This window comes from Schistocerca piceifrons, chromosome X (assembly GCF_021461385.2).
Source record: "Schistocerca piceifrons isolate TAMUIC-IGC-003096 chromosome X, iqSchPice1.1, whole genome shotgun sequence".
NCBI classification, from domain to species: domain Eukaryota; kingdom Metazoa; phylum Arthropoda; class Insecta; order Orthoptera; family Acrididae; genus Schistocerca; species Schistocerca piceifrons.
Window position 1 is genome coordinate 951,474,833 of NC_060149.1, and position 19,460 is coordinate 951,494,292.

Below are 19,460 nucleotides of genomic sequence, written 5' to 3' on the forward strand. Positions count from 1 at the left end.
AGTCTGGCTGCTCCTAGCTGTATGACACAGCATGTTGCAAAGAGTCTATTACAGTGAACTCCTGTTTATCCGAAATGATCAGGATGGTGGCCAGTTCCAATAACGAAAATTTCAGATAAATCAAAGTCCCCCTTTTTTCACATGTGAACACTCCAAATTGCATCAATATTGCGAAATACAATCGTAAAACGTGCGTAGGGTATGTAAAACGTTACTGATACGGTTGCAAATAACCCTGCACTTTTTTACTGAAAAAATTGTGTTGACATGTTAAAAAGGCACCAAACTATGATCGAAAACTCAACGTTTTTAAATGCTGTATAACAAAGCTCGTTTATTTTGCATTCTTACAGAAAAAATCTCCCTTATTTGGCAGTAGGAAAAACAGGAGTTTTAATTTTATTACCTACTCTTTTGAATAAAAAATAAACTACTGAACAAAATTATGAAACAAATCTAGAGATAACTCAAAGGAACGAAAAGTCTGTCTAGAGGAACTTTCAAGAAAAGTAAAAAAAAAAACTTTTTAAGTTATGGACATAGAAGTTCTAGGATGCTTCATAAGAGTTTATTTTTTGGTAACGAAGTCACAAATGTCTCTTTTTTTTTTTTTTTTTTGTTTTTTTGCTTGAGAAACAATTTTTGCAACAATACATCTCCAACGTTGAAATCAAACTATTTCAGGATAAATCGTCTCCTCATATTGGCTGATGTACTCCAGGGCAGTTTGGATCACTTCGTAACAGAATGTGTGAGGAATATTTTTCTCTGATTCATCATCAGAAACATAGTCTTCTGACACTTTATGATCGGTCACAATTTGGACGATTTCATCCTCAGGCACATGACAAAATGCCATTTTCCATCCACTCTTCAATGTCTTCGAAGTGTGTGTCTTTACAACCAGCTTCTCCAGTAAATTCACCAAAATTATGTCACCTTGAGTTTCGGTGTTGCCTCCTCCTTCCAACCACTTAGGTTGCCTTACGATCTAAGAGTTTTTTCCAAGACCTAACAAGAGGAAGTGGAGGAATTAGACTCCAAGCGTCAGCAATCAATGAATGACACTTAAAACATCGATTTTTTAAGAACTTCCACAAAATCATCTGCAGCATCAATCACACCTATTAAGTATTCCAGCATCTTGCGTCTGTAATGTTTTTCCATCACCTCAAGAATACCTTGGTCCATCGGTTGACATAGAGATGTGACATTTTGTGGGAGAAATACAACTTTGATATCCCCTTCTTGCAGATCACCTGGGCGATAAGGAGCATTGTCCACAAGAAGTAGCGCTTTTCAAGGAAGTCCATTTCCTGCCATGTAATTTACTACAGCTGGAACAAACTCTGCCTGGAACCACTCTCTGATGATGGCACTGTTCATACGTGCCTTAAGACTGATTCGTGTACCTCAGTGGCAAAGCTGGTTGGTTGGTGTATAAATGCTCTTGGTGTTTTGGATTTGCCAATTAAAGTAAGACACAGTTTATGATTGCCAGTGGCATTACTGCAAGCGAGGACAGTAAATCTTTCTTTGATATTTTTGTATCCGGAAGCCATTTCTTCTTCTTTAGAGGCAAGGGTTTTCGTTGGCAGCATTTTGTAATTCAACCCAGTTTCATCACATTTGTAAAGTTGATTGCCAGTATAACCTCCTTTGTCAATGATTGTGTGCAGTTTCTTCTTAAAATCAGCATAGCAGCTTCATCCCCAGATAATGATTTGGCACTGATGGCAATTTCATGAATGCCATGCCGCTTCTTGAAACGATCCTGCCGGCCATTATTTCCAAGGAATTCTTGCTTCTTTCCTTCAATCAGCTCATCAGCTCATTTTGACAAAGTAGAGGACCTGAAACTGACACACCTTTGGCTCTTATTTATTCGTGCTACAAAAATAATGCCTCTTCTAACTGAGGATGTGCACCTTTTCTCACTGTTTTTCAAGATTTCACTGCACTGCCCAATGCTTGGATGGAACAAGATTTTTCAATTCCTGATCGATTTGTCTCCCGATCAGTAATTGTACTCCTACTCTGCAGCAACTTTTGTGGGTGGCTCACCAGCATCAATTCTCTGCAAAGTGTGAAGCTCTTTTTCCAACAAGATCACATTCGTTTTATGTTTCGTGCCCGTAGTCACATTCAGTGTTCTTTTTACAGACACTCGACTGAGTCCTTTATGGTTTTTGGCCCCTTTTATCTCTGGACACTTTGAGGCACATAGTGGGAGCACAAAACCTCAAATCAGAAACACACAGATGCACAACTTGACAACACTCGAGATGCACTAGACAAACGTTTGACTTTTGAAACCAGGCTGTGGCAGCCATCAAATGAAAGCATTCGATACATCTATGCCATTTCCTCTGTTCTACTCAAGCCCACGTGGCAACACAACAGGGTGTTGTACGTTCACTGTTAAACACTCAGCTTTGATGTACCGACAACAAGTGGAAAGTGTTAGGCGGCGCGCTCTAATTGTCAGTTTCGACAGGGCTATGTTGAGCTGCATAGAACAATACTGTATGTACTGTACTTACAAGGAGTTCCAATAGATGGCAGTGGCATGAAACCATGCAATACGAATAAGAAACACACTAGAGCTTCAACCAACACACGCACGAATTGACAATACTTGGACTTTTGACACGCACCAGTGCACTGATTAGCAGTAGATTGCCAAAAAAACACCAGCAAATGCTTGGCTCCGGGTGCACGCAAATTGAAACTTGTCAAGTGTCAATCTAGCTAGCCAAAAGTGTAGCTGCACGAGAGTTTACTGTACTTGTTCTCAGATGGCAGTCACAGACGTGAACAGGTTACAATGTACTCAGTACACTACACAGTGATGCTCCCTTGTAGTGGTCTGATGTAGTCAACTGGAACATTGATTATGAGTATGCCCTTACTTTCCAACATCAGGCCACTGTCATATCCAAATACTCAAAAAATACAAATGTTGCAAGGTTTAACCAGGCGACCAAATGGACATCCACAATGAGGTTTCTTTCAAACTCTCATCAGATAATGCTGTCTACACCAATATGCAGCACCTTCATATCCTCCAGAGTGATATTCAACATCTGACGCTATTCACATCCCTTATATACCACACGATGCTTGCTAAACAGCAATAAAAACAAAGAACACTAATGAATAATGAAGGAAAAGACAGCCTGTTACTTACCATAAAGAAGATACCTTAGGCTGCAGATGGGCAGAATTAAAAGACACTTACATAAAGCATTCAGCCACAGCCTTCATCAGTAAGTAGTAATCTGTCTTTTCCAACATTGTTGATATTCCTACTGGAGTTTCCATTGTTTCAAGGACACTGATGCTTTTCTGTGAGTGTTTCCTTTATGATGTTTTCTGCATTTTAGCTTTTTTTAAAAAAAGAAAAAAAAAGAAAGAAAGAAAGAAGAAAAAAAAAGATTTGTTGCTGGAAAACTTCTGAAGTCCAACAAAGGAGTTACAACAGCCATATATGGTTATCTGGTGGACCTTGCAGAACCAAATTCTAGGGCTGAAATGTACTGTTGACCAATGGGCATTAATCAGAATGAATACTAAATAAAAAATTAAATCCAATTTTACACAAAAAACACAGGTTCTATCACTGTTGTTTTTCGTTCTATTTTGCTCTTATGTTTGCTATGACTTGTTAAGCAGAAATTTTCTTTCTATCTATAGAGTTACATTTGCTGTAATGTATCTTACCTGCATGTTGTTTCTTCTTTCTACTCACTCCTGCCCCAATCATGGCAAGCAAGTCATCCTCACTGCATTTGCTTCGTATTGCATCTCTGAAACAACAGTTAAAACACCCATTAAACAGTACCAGGCAATTACCACACAGTGAAATGTTGGTACACTAAAAAGGAAGAAAAACTTTGCAGAAATCTTCAACAGTAATCCTGCAGTTTGCAGTAGGCAACAGCAGGATAACAAACCCACTGGACAAGAATGGGAAAGTCATGATAGAAGTTACTTTTATTTTTATAAATAAACAGGTATCTTACACAAATGCTCAAGAGTATACATAGGATCTCGGGCTGAAGAGGTGGAGCAGAAACTGACATTAGTTTTGTTGAAGAGGGAGTAGTGGAACATAGCACAATTTCTTGCAAAATGATGCCAAATTTATTGATAAACTGTTAATTAATTGCCAAGCTCACTAATGTGACCATTTTACAACAGGTACTTACTGCTTGGAGTATATGTGAATTTTCAGGCTTGCCTGATAGATCTGTTGCAAAAACACTTTGGGTTCCCCACCAGATAACATTATGCAAGTCCCTCCCTCAATATTTCAGTGACACAACATTTTGGCATCTTCTGGTGGTGGTGATTTCCACTATCACTGCTGCAAGATGCAACTGGCAATTTCCACGTGACAGCTTTGAAATTTATCATGTGGATGACTATGACCATCATATTTAGAATTCAGAGGATTTCATAGAATACCTGAAGATGCTTAAACTAGAACTTTTGGATCTTTTAGTTAGCTCAAATGTTATATCATTACTTACAAAAGTGCCCCTGCAGCCCTCATTAGAGGTTATTAGCAGCAAGTTTGAGAAAGAAATTGTGGTGCTGTTTAAACATGTGCATACCTCATCCTATTTCTTATGTAACACCAACTACTTTGATCAAGTGAACAGTGCTCCCATGGGAGATCCTCTATTTCCCTTAGTAAATATCCAACATTCCTCCTTCTGGCAGAATGCTGAAGAGACATTTGTGGTGTGGCCCACATAATACAGACACTACCTATGTTCCTGCAGCATTTGCACTCGCTCCATCTGAATATTCAGTTCACTGTGGAAGTACAATAAGATAGCAGCTTACCATTCCTGGATGTCACGGTTAGAAGAAAAGCTGACAGAACACTGGGGCATAGTCTCTACTGCAAACTGATACATGCAGAGTTATATTTGCGGTCCAAAAGTTGCCATCACCCTGCACAATGTGGTAGTGTCTTACACTCCCTGGCACATAGAGCACACGTGATCTCAGATACCGACAGTCTGCCTGGTGAACTGTAACACCTAAGAACAGTGTTCCAGCAGAATGTTTATTCTTGTAAACAGATTTGCAATGTGTTCTGAGCAAAGCAAGTTCAGTGTAGGGATGTAAATGAAGATACTTAGACAAGCACTGCAAATGGCTTTCTTGGCATATTTCAGTGGCATGTTTTCAAAAATAGAAAGAATCGCTAAGAGAAACAGAATCAAGTGTGTTTTTCGTCTACCAGCAAAACTAAGGAATTGTTTGGGTTCAGTTAAAGACAATCTTGACCTTAGAAAACACAGATCATATATAAGATCTGATGCCATTATGGGAAATCTTATATAGGGCAGACACCTCACATTGTGCAAGAACACTGTGTTCAACAGCGCTGACAAAAATGCCACCCAGTAAATTAGTGGTAGCAGAGCACTGCCTGAATACAGGGCACCACACGTTTCCCAAGAGTACTGAAATTTTATCCTCAGCATCATCACTCTAGGATTGTGTTTTTAAGAATGAGGCATGTATCCATACGGTGGGCAATCTTACCAACAGGAATATGGAATTTTGACTAAGGACTGCCCAGAATCCAGCACTGACTGCTATGAAATTAACACAGTAGAAACCAGATCCTCCGATGTATGACCTGATGCAGCACCTTGCAGAGAGTTAATTCAGCTTTTAACCACACGAGTGTCCAGAAGTGCAGTCATTGCCCACAACACATAAGCAGAAGGCTACTATGAATGGCATTTCCATCCAGCTGGGAGTGCCTGTCCACACATTCGTACTCCTGCTTCTAGCCTGACAAATTTCAATTCTGCTGTGCGAATATCACCAGTCACATCTTGCAGCAGTGATGACAGGACCCACCACTACCTGAAGATGACGAACAGTTGTGTTGGTGAAATATTGTGAGGCTTGCACAAAGTTATTCAGTGGCAAATCTGAGAAGATTTGGATACATTATTTTTCTGTGACGCAGGTAATGTGCAGCAAAATGTGATAACTTTCTGCATTTGCCTTTTTGTACATTTCAAAATACCCCAAAAATTGGTGAGAAACACTGAACATATGACGTAACCAGATGACATACCCCACAGCATGTGCAGCAGTTGGGGCTGAGTGTAAAGGAATGATTGAGCAGTGCAATACTTTCATTTGAGCAAACAGAGCAAATTTCGAAAACATTTTGTAAATATGATCTGTTGTAAATGTAGATGTTACAAAATTATTGTCCCTGCTGTAATCAAGCAAAAGCAGTTCTGATTTTGTGTTTTTTGTTTCTGTCCCTTCTCTTTTTGTTTACAGACATTAGTTAATAAAGAAAACATAGGTCATTTAATGGCAATGATGCTATTCTGAAGTTTATACTCATCTACTTGTTAGGCAATATGGTAGGTTTTCATTGTACTGTACTTTGCAAGAAATCAAGGAAACTGCAAGGCCGGTAAATAAAATAATAAACTTCAATATAAATACATAATTGTTTAACACAATGAAAGAATACTGCCTGCCAGATGCAAGACTCAAATCCTGAATGCCATCACTAAAGTCGCACAAGTGTGTCCGTAGCCACAATGATATGAATACTTGACTTGGGTTGGGATGATCAAGTGTGACAGGCCGAGAGGCTCAACCACTGCAAGCATGGCAAGGTACATCATCTGGTGACATTTGTCATTCGCTTTTGACACATTTCCCAACATTTGTATCGTATCCAACATTTGTGATCCCATGTGTCTTGTATTAAATTACTTGTCTCAGGGTCATCTACAGTGCTTTGGAGGTTTTTAAATGATAATACGCATCACCCTGTCTGTGTGTGTGTGTGTGTGTGTGTGTGTTTATATATATGAAACAAATACTAACAAAGAGATAGAGGGCCTGGCCAGTACTTACCTCAGCTCAGTACAGCCGATAGATACACAAAACAGAACAGAAAATTGACGTATCCTAGCTTTCGGAACTTCGTTCCTTCATCAGGGAGGAGAGAGGGGAAAAAAGGGGAAGAAGGGAAAGTGGATTCAGTTATTCACAATCCAGGTTATGAAGCAACAGGTGAAAGGTAAACAGGGAGGGTAGCAAAGATGGAGGCATGGATGTCAGAGGGAAGCCAAAGATATTCTACTGTAATTACTGTGCCAGCTTCAAACCAAGGAGGATGAATACAGAAGTAAAGAGGTACATAGTATAAAGATAAACGCAACTATGTTGGATGAAAAGATGCATGAATGGCTAAAGAGGAAAGGGAAAGAGGAGAAGACTAAAGAGCAAAATGGGAGTGAGGTTGGTTAACATAGGTTCAGTCTAGGGGGATGGCGGGATGAAAGGATGTGTTGGAGTGCAAGTTCCCATCTCCGCAGTTCCGAGGTACTGGTGTTGGGTGGGAGAAGCCAAATGGCACATATGGTGTAGCAGGTTCCTAGGTCCCTAGAATTATGCTGGAGGGCATGCTCCGCTACTGGGTATTGGACATCTCCTAGGCGGACAGTTCGTCTGTGCCCATTCATGCGCTCAGCCAGTTTAGTTGTTGTCATACCAATGTAAAAGGCTGTGCAGTGCAGGCATGTCAGCTGATAAATGACGTGTTGTCTCACATGTGGGCCTGCCTTGAGTTGTGTATGTTTTACCAGTAGCGGGGCTGGAGTAGTTGGTTGTGGGGTGATGCAAGGGGCAGGTTTTGCATCGGGGTCGGTTACAGGGGTAGGAACCGCTGGGTAGAGAAGGTGGTCTGGGAATATTGTAGGGTTTGACAAGGAAGTTACAGAGGTTAGGGGGTCGGCAAAAGGCAACTCTGTGTGGTGTGGGGAGAATATTGTCAAGGGATGATCTCATTTCAGGGCTTGACTTGAAAATTCATATCCGTGGCGGAGTAATTAGTTGATGTATTTGGGCCAGGATAATATTGGGTGACAAGGGGGATGCTTCTGTGTGGTCTGGGGGTAGTAACATTGTTGTTGGGTGGGGAGGAATGTATTGCTTGGGAGATCTGTTTGTGGACAAGGTCTGCAGGATAGTTGTGGGAGAGGAAAGCACTGATATATAATATAATACAGGGAAACATTCCAAATGGGAAAAACATATCTAAAATCAAAGATGATGTAACATACCAAACGAAAGCATTGGTATGTTGATAGACACAGAAACAAACACACACACAAAATTCAAGCTTTCGCAACCCACAGTTGCTTCATCAGGAAAGAGGGAAGGAGAGGGAAAGACGAAAGGATGTGTGTTTTAAGAGAGAGGTTAAGGAGTCATTCCAAACCTGGGGGTGGAAAGACTTACCTTAGGGGGGGGTGGGGGGTTGGGAAGGACAGGTATACACTCGCGCGCACACACACACACACACACACACACACACACACACATATATCCATCCGCACATATACAGACACAAGCAGGGTATATGTGCGGATGGATATGTGTGTGTGTGTGTGTGTGTGTGTGTGTGTGTGTGTGTGTGTGTGTGTGTGGCATACTGATCTGAACTAAGCAGCCTTCAAATGGAAGTTTTTTGATCACTCCTTATTTTGCACCCTGCCACCTTGGCAATATGTACCGCAAATCATCAGACAGACGACCTTCCTGCATGCTTCGAGCATCCCCTGGTGCTGTTCCGAACCAATGCTAATCTTTGTAACTGCGACGAGCAGTGTGCAGATTGCATCTTTGTATCCCACAAAGAGGTGACAGTTCCCAGTGGCATGAATGGTTACTGTTTATTGACTGTCACTGAGTTGGTGAGTCATTTGCTACATTGTGGCCCACCTGTTCACTGCTAAAGCCATGCTAGTCAGTAGTAACCCCAGTCAATGATATCCTGTTGCCCATAGCAGTTCACTCTGCTGATTGTGGTAGTATTTTCCTTGAATAAATCTGCTCACATTACACCTTTGACACTGTGGTACAAGAAAGCCCAATGACTACACACCCTTATAGAATAAGTGTCTCGAGCCATGGGTACCCAGGATATGGCAGTGATAAAATCACCCTGTGATCAACTGTCACACTGCAGCTGTAAGCTGCACCTCCTTTTTCAGAATACTCAGGTTTATTAACTTGAAGTAAATCAGATCTTTTGAAGGAAGATTTAACAAAAAGGGCACATCCAGGAAAGGATGAAACCATGTCTAATTAACTGGCACACAAAATTAATAATTAGTGGTGAGAAAGATCCTCTGCAATAAAAAATAATGTCCACTGACTTCATGTATTAGTCTTCAAGTGACAGAATATATGTAACTGTGTCCTTCTTATTTACACTGATTAAACAATGGAAATTCCAGGTAGGAATATCAACAGTGCAGGGAAAGATAGATCACTATTTACCGTAAAGAAAACAAAGTTGCACACAGGCACAACACACAAGCAAGCACACCGCGTGTGCACGCATGCACGCACACACACACACAGAGAAAAAAAAAACTGCCAAGTCCAGCAGCTAGAGGCAAGCTGCTGGAGTTGGCAGTCATATGTGTGTGACATGTGCTTGCCTGTGTGTATGAATGTGTGTGTTTCTCTGTATCTCTTTTGCTGATAGAGGCTGTGGCCGAAACCTTTGTGTAAGTGCCTTTTTAATTGTGCCTGTCTACAATGTAACATGTCTCCTTTACAGTAAGCAGCAATCTATGTTTTCCTATATTTTTCATTTACACAGATGTAATTAACAAATCAGAGTCTATTTATTCCAGAGAAGTGACAGTTTGTTCATGACAGTTCAGCACAAATCTGATTTTTTATATACAGCAAGGCTACCTATAAATTATTCTGTGTGCCAGTGTTCATGCTGACTATAGGGATTCACACTGATCATGTGTAATTTGACATCTGGTCCTGTAAACTTACTTCTGCTCAACGTGAAAAATTCTCCACTCCACATTTTGTAATTAACCTTAACATATCAAATAATGCACCCTTCGATATAACTGCTTATTGTCCACTTCCCATCGCTCTATTCCCAATGTCAACCCAGCTGACCTCTACTTCTAATCCAAAAACCATGGTTGACTCAATGTTTGCTATTGCAAGCTATTGCAACACAAAAGTGCCAGAGGCACCAGTAATGATATATAATTAAAAATACTAGAAAGTAAGGCTCACCGGTTAGTTCATGCTAAGACAAACACTACAAGTGTCTAAGACACTGCGCTCTCACACAAGTACGAGGTCTGAATACATTCCAGTTACGATACACTAAACTATTTCATTCACGGTGGCAATATACATACTCTCTCCCCAATAAACAGAATAGTTATAACTCAATTGTTCACAAGTGTATATTATGACTCTTGCCACAGCTATGCAATCAGTATGCCACAGGCGTGCCATAGAAAGGGATCAGGTTCAATTCCTTGTAGAGCCGGGAAATTCTGCTCGGTGGACAGACTGGAATAGGGTACACACTGCTTGTAGTTCCAGCTGAGGAGCTACTCAAGTGAGAAGTAGTGTCTTCAACTTCTGAAAGTTGATAACAGCCTGGAGAGTTGTATACTAACCCCTTAATTCTCCATAGATATATAGTAGAGAACATCTCTCGAAGAGCATGGTGTGGTCTTCTGGGCCCAATGCAGAGTTCCTTTATCAATGTATATTGTATATCACCACTTGTACACACTCATCAGCACAGTACCATATTGTCTCTTCACGTGGCAAATTTTTATTCCCTTGTTTCCAGATCAACATTTTTCCTCTTCTTCTTCTTCTTCTTTTTTTTTCTTACTATCATTTCTTGTACCACACATATTCCACACGGTTTATGCTCACTCCTTCAATGATACTGCCCATCCTTCTCTAGTGTGCGAGTTGTCCCTGCTTTCCTGCGTGTTTGTTGGTTTAAACACCCTTGTTTCAAAAGAGAGTGACAGCTTAGATACAGTCTTGTCAACATTTTGTATTTTTATTTAGCAATTATTGTTTGAGCCTTATAGGCGAATGTCACAAGATATTGTCAACCACTGCATTCACTAGATTGGAATGGGGTTCATGGTAACTTATCAATTCATTTTTTAAGTTGCTGTTATCTTTTTCATCCTATCTTGGACTAGCTTTTCCATATTCCCACTCTATTTTACGTAGTCAAACAGTTATCTGCCCTTGCAAACTTGCTCCTTTACTACCAAGTTAACTAATACTGGGCAGCCTAACAGAAGTTCCAATATCCAGTCTTTCACCACAATTCACCTACACACACTTTTCACTCACTGATTTTCTTTTTTCAATGTCATAAATATTTTGCTTTCACAGACTGCTGTGCTTTGAACATAAAATTGTAGGAACATCTGCCTCACATGTCAGTTTTTTTTTTTTTATTTATTAAAGAATATGTTCCTTGCTTATTCCTATCTGCTTCTGATACATTTCCATTCTCACTTTTATTTTGTTTTGATCCATTTCTTTTTTCTTTGATAGACAAGTCAAACAACAATGGCAATATGTTGCAGCCCCCTGTGTTTCACCCTACTTACTACGAACTTACTTTTCTTAGCTTTCAATTTTATTAGTCATTTGGTTTTTAAGATACTTAATTGTTTGACCCTGTATTTTTATATCTTATTTCACCTTGGGTTGATAAAGGATTTCTGTTATGCACACAAAGAGAGAGCTGATTCTTCTCACCCCCCCACCCCTCGTACCTTGTCCTGAAACAAACTTATTGCCAAAGTATCTTGCAGTTTTTTTCCTATTATTAATCTCTTAGTCTAGTCATCAATTTAAAAGTGTCAGTTGTTGGTCCCATTGTCTAATAATTTGTACATCTATTCACAGGAAGTTCCAATTTTTATTTGGAACATATAGACTCTGATAATCATGAATCACAGTTCAAATGGCTCTGGGCACTATGGGACTTAACATCTGAGCCAAGGCAGGATTCAAACCTGCGACCGTAGCAGTCGCGCGGTTCTGGACTGAAGCGTCTAGAACCGCTCGGCAACGGTGGCTGGCGAATCATAGTTACCATCACATGGACAGAAATACTGTGTTAACTTTATTACAACCAAGGGACATAGCTAAAAATGTCTTTACATAATTTCCAGTCCTGATTACTTTCCTTTAATTTAATCTCACAAATAGGTTAGTGTAACATGATGTTGACAGAGGCAAATTATATATACTCACAAATTATTTAGCTAGAGGTATCTGGTTTGTATGTCTGGGAGGGAGGAGGGTGCAAGCTGAAAACTTCAAGAAAAGATTACTCATTTCATACCTGCTGGATTTAACTGCAGTTTATCTCTTCCATATACCAACCACATACCTAATGTGCATGGCAAACAGTTTAAAAGTATTATTCTATACTCAGCATTTGGAACTATCAGTTTCTTCATGAGAGAGGAAAGAGGGATAAGTTTCTGAAAGTCTGAAAGGTCACTCGGACTCCACGACTAATGTGAGGACAAAAGGAACGAATGTGTCTATAAGAAGTTTTGGAATTTCACCTCCTGAAGGTAAAATACTGATCAGTCTGTCAGTCTTCTAGTAATTTTATGGTTTCCTCACATGAATTTTCACTTGGACACGATTATTCTATGTTTCATCACTCACCTGAGAGATATCTCTGAATTCCCAAAGAGACACACCTCCAAATTGCCATCAGCTGTTATCCGTAAACGGTTGCACGTGCCACAGAAGTGTTCACTCATTGAGGTAATAAATCCCACACATCCCTTGAAGCCCGGGACATGGTATGCCGGCAAAAAGAAATTGTAAGAAAATAGCTACTGCTGTTGTGAAAATACTATAAATGTGTCGCTTACCAAGTGGAGGAAGGAGAAAACGTGCATTAAGGGGAGTTTGAACGCCCTATCCTGACAATGTTAAATTTAGTGACTTAACTTCCCCGTATTTCAGGAACAACTGTAGCCATTGACAAGAAACTTTTACAGCACATTAAACTATATGTTCTGAGTCTTACAATAATTGCATTTCCGCCACTGCTTTTGGAAATACAATTTTTTAATTACACAGTTAAAGTTTTGTGTACTTTTTTGTATGTTATTCTAAATAATTTTATTTATACATAACATTATGTTTTTCTTTTAGTTAAGAAGACTCAGGATACGTATGTTATTACTCCCTGAAAATTTGAATTCGCTACTCGAAGTAGTTTCTGAGATTTAGGGAAAAATGCAAGAGAAAATGTAAATTTTCAGGAAGAGCTTTTAAAGTTTTAATAGACTGTAACTCAATATATGCTTATCATTTTATTTTTAGTCACTCAGAAGCACCCTGCACCATACTGTATATCATCCTCTTGATCTTTTTCAAGTTTTTTCTTGTTTTCTTCTTTCTGGACTCCGTAGTGGCCAACTGTGCTGCATACTTTGCTTTACCAATGCAAACCTTGTCCATCCATTCAAATTCTCTGATGCAGTTTGCTCCAGAATTAATTCCCATATGTTGTAGCACTTTCACGCTACCAATGTTGCCATCATTAAAAGCAATAACAGCATAACTGACCTCCACTTTAGTGCCTTCATTACGAGAAAAACATTTTTTGGTCTACATCTACATCTACATCCATACTCCTCAAGCCACCTGACGGTGTAGGGTACCTTGAGTACCTCTATTGGTTCTCCCTTCTATTCCAGTCTCGTATTGTTCGTGGAAAGAAGGATTGTTGGTATGCCTCTGTGCGGGCTCTAATCTCTCTCATTTTATCCTCATGGTCTCTTCGCGAGATATACGTAGGAGGGAGCAATATACTGCTTGACTCCTCGGTGAAGGTATGTTTTCGAAACTTCAACAAAAACCCGTACCGAGCTACTGAGCATCTCTCCTGCAGAGTCTTCCACTTTAGTTTACCTAACATCTCCGTAACACTTTCACGATTACTAAATGATCCTATAACGAAGCATGCCGCTCTCTGTTGGATCTTCTCTATCTCTTCTATCAACCCTATCTGGTATGGATCCCACACTGCTGAGCAGTATTCAAACAGTGGGCGAACAAGTGTACTGTAACCTAATTCCTTTGTTTTCGGATTGCATTTCCTTAGGATTCTTCCACTGAATCTCAGTCTGGCATCTGATTTACCGACGATCAACTTTATATGATCATTCCATTTTAAATCACTCCTAATGCATACTCCAAGATAATTTATGGAATTAACTGCTTCCAATTGCTGACCTGCTATATTGTAGCTAAACAATATGGGATCTTTCTTTCTATGTATTCGCAGCACATTACACTTGTCTACATTGAGATTCAATTGCCATTCCCTGCACCATTCATCAATTCGCTGCAGATCATCGTGCATTTCAGTACAATTTTTCACTGTTGCAACATCTCAATATACCACAGAATCATCCGCAAAAAGCCTCAGTGAACTTCCGATGTCATTCACAAGGTCATTTATATATATTGTGAATAGCAACGGTCCTACGACAATCCCCCGCAGCACACCTGAAATCACTCTTACTTCGGAAGACTTCTCTCCCTTGAGAATGACATGATGCGTTCTGTTATCTAGCAACTCTTCAATCCAATCACATAATTGGTCTGATAGTCCATATGCTCTTACTTTGTTCATTAAACGATTGCGGGGAACTGTATCGAACGCCTTGCGGAAGTCAAGAAACACAGCATCTACCTGGGAACCCGTGTCTATGGCCCTCTGAGTCCCGTGGACCAATTGCACGAGCTGGGTTTCACCCGATCGTCTTTTTCGAAACCCATGCTGATTCCTACAGAGTAGATTTCTAGTTTACAGAAAAGTCATAATACTCGAACATAATACATGTTCTAAAATTCTACAACTGATCTACGTTAGAGATATAGGTCTATAGTTCTGCACATCTGTTCGACGTCCCTTCTTGAAAACGGGGATGACCTGTGCCCTTTTCCAATTCTTTGGAACGCTACACTCTTGTAGAGACCTACGGTACAGCTGCAAGAAGGGGGGCAAGTTCCTTCGCATACTCTGTGTAAAATTGAACTGGTATCCCATCAGGTCCAGCGGCCTTTCCTCTTTTGAGTGATTTTAATTGTTTATCTATCCCTCAGTCATCTATTTCAATATCTATCATTTTGTCATCTGTGCGACAATCTAGAGAAGGAACTACAGTGCAGTCTTCCTCTGTGAAACAGCTTTGGAAAAAGACATTTAGTATTTCGGCCTTTAGTCCATCATCCTCTGTTTCAGTACCTTTTTGGTCACAGAGTGTCTGGACATTTTGTTTTGATCCACCTACCGCTTTGACATAAGAGCAAAATTTCTTAGGATTTTCTGCCAAGTCAGTACATAGAACTTTACTTTCGAATTCATTTAACACCTCTCTCATGGCCCTCCTCACATTACATTTCGCTTTGCGTAATTTTTGTTTGTCTGCAAGGTGTTGGCTATGTTTATGTTTGCTGTGAAGTTCCCTTTGCTTCCGCAGCAGTTTTCTAACTCGGTTGTTGTACCACGCTGGCTCTTTTCCATCGCTTACGATCTTGCTTGGCACATACTCATCTAACACATATTGTACGATGATTTTGAACTTTGTCCACTGATCCTCAACACCATCTGTACTTAAAACAAAACTTTTGTGTTGAGCCGTCAGGTACTCTGAAATCTGATTTTTGTCACTTTTGCTAACCAGAAAAATCTTCGTACCTTTTTTAATATTTCTATTTACGGCTGAAATCATCGATGCAGTAACTGCTTTATGATCGCTGATTCCCTGTTCTGCATTAACTGTTTCAAATAGTTCAGGTCTGTTTGTCACTAGAAGGTCTAATATGTTATCGCCACGAGTCGGTTCTCTGTTTAACTGATCAAGGTAGTTTTCAGATAAAGCTCTTAAAAAATTTCACTGGATTCTTTGCCCCTGCCACCCGTTATGAAAGTTTGAGTCTCCCAGTCTATATCCGGCAAATAAAATCTCCACCCAGAACTATAACATAATGGGCAAATCTACTCGAAATATTTTCCAAATTATCCTTCAGGTGCTCAGCCACATCAGCTGCTGAGCCAGGGGGCCTATAGAGACATCCAATTACCATGTCTGAGCCTGCTTTAACCGTGACCTTCACCCAAATTATTTCACATTTTGGATCTCCGTCAATTTCCTTCGATACTATTGCATTTCTTATCGCTTTAAACATGCCTCCCCCTTCACTGTCCAGTCTGTCTCTGCGGTATACATTCCAATCTGAGTTTAGAATTTCATTACTGTTTACATTTGGTTTCAGCCAACTTTCTGTCCCTAGTACTATGTGGGCATTGTGACCGTTTATTAATCAGAGCAGTTCTGGGACCTTTCTATAGACGCTCCTGCAGTTTACTATTAGCACATTAATATTGTTATTCCCTGTTGCATTTTGTCTACTCCTACCTTTCCGCATCTCAGGAGGTGTCTTTTCGGGCCTAGGCAGGGAATTCTCTAACCTAAAAAACCCACATGTGCACTCCACACATACTCCGCTACACTTGTAGCTGCTTCCTGCATGTAGTGCACACGTGACCTATTCAGGGGGACCCTACATTTCTCCACCCGATAGCGGAGGTCGAGAAATTTGCACCCCAGATCTCCGCAGAGTGGTCTGAGCCCTTGGTTTAAGCCTTCCACTCGGCTCCAAACCAGAGGACCACTATCGTTTCTGGGTACGATACTGCAAATAGTTAGCTCAGATTCCACCCCGCGAGGCTTTCCGCCTTCACCAACTCTGCTAACTGCCTGTAAGAACTGAGGATGACCTCTGAATCCAGACGGCAGGAGTCATTGGTGCCGACATGAGCAACAATTTGCAGTCGGGTGCACCCAGTGCTCTCTATCACTGCCGGCATGGCCTCCTCCACATCTCGGATGAGACCCCCGGCAAGCAGACAGAGTGAACACCGACCTTCTTCCCCGACCTTTCCGCTATTTCCCTAAGGGGCTCCATCACCCGCCTAACGTTGGAGCTCCCAATAACTAATAAACCCCTCCCCCCATGTGCCTGCTCGGACCTTGCTGAAGGAGTGGCCACATGTCCACTCACAGGCAGAATGGGCGATGCCACACGGCCAGCCTCCACACTGACCCTCCGCCTCGTGCCCCGCAAACGCCGCTGAACCCGCCACTCCCCTTGCGAACAGAGTGGCCCAACCGCGCCCGGTACCCGCAAAGATGTGTCAACAGCAGGGTCAGTGGGTGAAGCATGTAACACCTGGGGTGTACCATGCAACGCACCAGACTCCCCACTGCCACTACACTCCGAGGCAGCAGCCAGAAGACGGCTAACCACGGCCATCAACACGTTCAGCTGTTCGCAAACAGTGGCCAGCTCCTCCTGTGTCCGTACACAGCAGTCTCACATCCTATCCATCCTAAGAAATCAATTTACTGTAGAGAGTTAATCAACTTATAACTAGACTGCTAATTCACTAAAGGCGGCTGATAGTTGACTAAATTGTGGTTACTAGATACTTCCTGTAGAAAACAATGAAAATAGCACTACCTGTCTCTGGACTGTATTCAAAACAAACACTAGCACTACTGGCACTATGGCTGACTAAACGGACTCTCTCTGACTGTATTCAAAACAAACACAAAATCTATGGAACACTATTACTAGCACTCGACAATTAAAGCTTCCTAAAAGCAAAAACACACGGAAGAAGAAGTGACAAGTAAGAAAAATAGAGTTAATACTTAAACTAGCGTAGCTCGCTGCACAGCAGACGTGACGCAGACGGCAGTTACGATGACACTGACACTATAAGATTATTGAACGACTCATTGGGATTTTGAGTCTGACAATGCAGACACTTCTTCAATAATTCAGGATTGGCAGGTCTCTGTAAACAGGTTTTATGATATCCACAACTGCTGCTGGGATAGAATGTTTATGGCTGTATGACCTGTTTGAGTACTGGGCATTGCGGTAATTGCACCATGAATGAGATCCAGGAGGGCAAAGATGGTGTACTGGTTTATCATCAGCTGACAGTCTCTGGAAGAAGGTAGTCCATACTGCCTGCTTCATTTTCAACAAATCCTCAGTATTATTTCTAATGGCAATCTCATAATACTGTTGTAGTTCATCAATCATGTTGTCTGTCATCCTGCTTCTTATGGTCTTACCACCTGAAAGTTTCTTGTCTCTCAAACTTTGTTTCAATTTCCTCAATCTGGTACCCATCCTCTTCTGGACATGACCAACACATTCCATTTCTGTGACAAGCTTCTCACCATAAGGCTGAGTGGCTACTACACTGTTATATTTATTTGAGTCTGTCTAACCTAAGAACTTAGTGTAACACACTCCCCTTTAGTTTACAGATCGATTATAAATTTCAACAGCTGCACAGGCCTCCGTACGACTAGTTGTCCTTCATAATTTCTGTCACAGATATGCCCTTCTTCATTCCCTGGTTTATACTTTTAACAATATTTGGTTAAAATTTGGAAATCTATTAGCTTTCCAGTATCCACACTGGTCACTGTAGCAACAGAATTCTTAGAACTGCAGCTGCACTTCTACCAAGTGCCCCAAAAGCTACTGATATGTCAATCATACCATCGTTTATTTCAGCAGCTTCATTTGCAGCACCCTTAATTGACTCACATGCAGCTGATTTCACAGCAGCTCCAATAAATCCTGCATACTTGTCCATTTTACAAAGTGGGCGTGGCATATACATCACGACACACATTGTTTCTGCTGCAGTGTGTCCTTTGCCAATAGCTCTCAATCCATAAGACCACCTAATATTTATTTTAAAATAATTATCTTTACACTTATCAGAACTCCAAAATGAATGAGTATATTTACAACTGGCAGAATTAATGATAAGTTTCCTGGCTAGTCCATTTGATACCTCAATGTCTTCATGTAAACTAACTGGCCCTCCACATACATACAGCACACACATTCACATAACATCCCTATTAGGATGTGTAAATGTATCAGAATATAACCTAACCTACCGTTTACATGAGTTTTGTTTTGAGATAACTGTGTTATCACTATGTTTTATTTTAATCTTCGAAGCACTAATGGGTGTTTCTCTAGATACTCATGAGTTTGCCAGTATTTCATTGTCTGTAACTTCACACACCACATGCTGAATACAATGTTTCTCTTTATTCAAAATTTTATTACCATGAAACCCACATTTCTTAAAAACACTTCATTTTGGAGTCATACTTTTAGAGAGATTTACCAGTCTATTCGTCACTTTTCCTCGGAAAAACGTTAGCACTTCGATATACAAAGCATGTTTATACTATGAAAAGATACGATACTATTTTTGACAGTGCTACCAATACAAACACATAATTTAACCTTTATAACACAGCAATCCTCAGCTTTCTACAGGGTGGTCTATTGATAGTGACCGGGCCAAATATCTCACGAAATAAGCATCAAATGAAAAAACTACAAAGAACAAAATTCGTCTAGCTTGAAGTGAGAAACCAGATGGCGCTATGGTTGGCCTGCTAGATGGCGCTGCCATAGGTCAAACTCAT

At 40.6% G+C, this 19,460-nt stretch overlaps 1 pseudogene; it reads right to left on the reverse strand.

Moving 5' to 3' along the window:
* Positions 1-19,460, reverse strand: part of LOC124722798 — a 44,082-nt pseudogene that overhangs the window by 8,658 nt on the left and 15,964 nt on the right.